The following is a 2,500-nucleotide window of genomic DNA, read 5'->3' as shown; positions in this document are numbered from 1 at the left end:
GCGTGTGTGTGTTTGTGCTGAGGTTTGTGCATACATATGTGTGTGATTGTGGATATATGTGTGTGTGTTCGTGCGTTTGCATAAGCCACTGATAGAAAGAAAATATAAAGTAAGCAAAACCCGCTTACATTTTTCCCTGTTGCCTAATGAAGTGTCAACCCTAAAGAAAGTTCAGATCGTTGAGAGAGGAAGAGTTAGTTAAATAGATAGATATAAAGATAAACAAATAGACAGACTGACGGATAGACAAGAGAAATGGAGAGGGGGAAGGAGGGAGAGAGAGGGGGGGGGGTAGAGAAGTAGAGAGAGAGAGAGAAAAGAGAGGAGAGAGAGAAAAGAGAGGAGAGAGAGGGAGGGGGGGGAGAGGAGAGAGACGGAGAGAAGGAAGACAAGAAAGGGAGAGAGGAGAGGGAGGGAGGGAAGGAGAGGGAGAGAGAGAGAGAGAGAGAGAGAGAGAGAGAGAGAGAGAGAAAGAGAGAGAGAGAGGGGGGGGGGGGAGAGGAGAGAGACGGAGAGGGAAAAAAAGAAAGGAAGAGAGAGAGAGAGATAAGCCACTATACAACGATGTATAAATAGACTGTCTGACTTGTATATATATACATATATATATATATATATATATATATATATATATATATATATATATATATGTATGTATGTATGTATATTTGTATATATATATATATATATATATATATATATATATATATATATATATATACATGCATACATATGCATACATACATATATATATATATATATATATATATATATATATATATATGTATATATATATCTCTATATATATATATATATATATATATATATATATATATATATATATATATATATATACATACATGATATTGATGTTCAACCCCAAGGACTGCTGTATTGCCTTTAGGCTATGTTACTGCAAGAACAAGCGGCTATTATTACTCTGTCTGCAACGGGACTCGCGTGATCCAATTATTCCTGGTTTCCCTGAGGGCGTGGTGTTCGGTAGAGCCTCTTCTGTGAACATTCTGATCTGTTAAAGATTTTTACTAAGATCTAAATATTTGTTCGAAGTTATATTTTTCCATGTAGTATTTTTTTGTTCATTGGTTTATGGATAGACTTTTTTATTATTATTATTATTATTATTAATCTAATTATCATTATTTAGACATTTGGCAAACACTGGTCATCAATGGCCAAATTCTTTTGAAAAATATAAAAATCGACTGTGAAAAGCTACAAGAAAAATATTTCGAGTGAGAATATCCAGCGAGACTACAAAAGTGACCATAAAATATACCCGCATTTTCTCCGAAACTTCTGTAGGCATCATTATTCTCAACATTGATTCTAGATCTAAACAGCGTCTCTCTTGGGTACAACGGGGTACACTGAAATACTGTCAAAATGTAGACCGTAGCACAGACGTAAGCACTCACACACGACGTCTGAATAACAATGAGAGGGGGAGGGATGGGGATGGGGAGGGGTGGGGGTCTGGGGGGTCGGGGGTGAAAGTATTCTCCTTGCTATGATTCTGGTCAAAAACAAGTCTTCGGCAACGAGAGTGAGTAAACTGGAAAAGACAGACTCTAAAAGACCGCGGTTCCTTCAGCTCAATAAAGTTCGTCAGAGCGAACACTGGCCTCAGCCAACATTGAAATTACTGCTCCGCAAGTTCCACGATAATGAATAGCACGCTAAGATGCAGGGATATTGGGCCGTTCATACTCTTGACTATGAGCGCTGTTCAGACTTCCTCGTCTTATTTACGTTGAGCTTTCAACAGAATGTTCATGCCTTTCGGACAAAGTTCTCAAAGCTGCAAGTAGACGCAACGGAAGCCTTGCGGATGGCGTTCTTCTGCTGAAAACGAGGCCTCAGGATATTACGTATCCCCGCGTAAATCCTGCCACGAGGTGAGAGAAACAGGAGTTATGAGGTCATTGTCACCCCTTGCACCAGATTACTGGCTCTGGGTTTTATGACCAGGGGCTGAAGCACCGGCCTGTCGCTACGGATTGCACGATGACACCGTTGCATTCTGGCGCGACCACGACATCCCTCACTATGGCTGCAACACTTCCGCCTTCACAGTCTTGATTCTCTTCCCTTTACACACTTTTTATTCAGCTTGGGAAGCCTTGTATCTCAGTATGTCTCGGTGCAAAATCCTCCGAGATTTTATTCAAATACCAAAAAAAAAAGGGGGGGGGGCAGCAAACGAATGAACAAACGAAATACCATGAAATAACAAATACAAAAGGAATATACCCACATAGCCCCACGCACACACCTTACCTTACCAAACCAACGCTCACACGACTGCACGCCTAAAAAATAAGCGTAGAGGTAACACACGCGCCCACAAAACAACCCTAACAACCCCACAGATTGTAACGAACACTCGCAGCAGTTCGAACAAACGCAACGAAAACCCGCACCTCCGTTTCCCAGATAGCTCCGTCACGGTGAAATATCAGTCAATTTTCCCGGGGAT

The sequence above is a fragment of the Penaeus japonicus genome, unplaced genomic scaffold, assembly GCF_977035675.1.
Source record: "Penaeus japonicus unplaced genomic scaffold, GWHDUDI00000001_assembly GWHDUDI00000036, whole genome shotgun sequence".
In the NCBI taxonomy this organism is placed as follows: domain Eukaryota; kingdom Metazoa; phylum Arthropoda; class Malacostraca; order Decapoda; family Penaeidae; genus Penaeus; species Penaeus japonicus.
The sequence above is the reverse complement of the archived record's forward strand: the minus strand, read 5'-3'. Positions refer to the sequence as shown.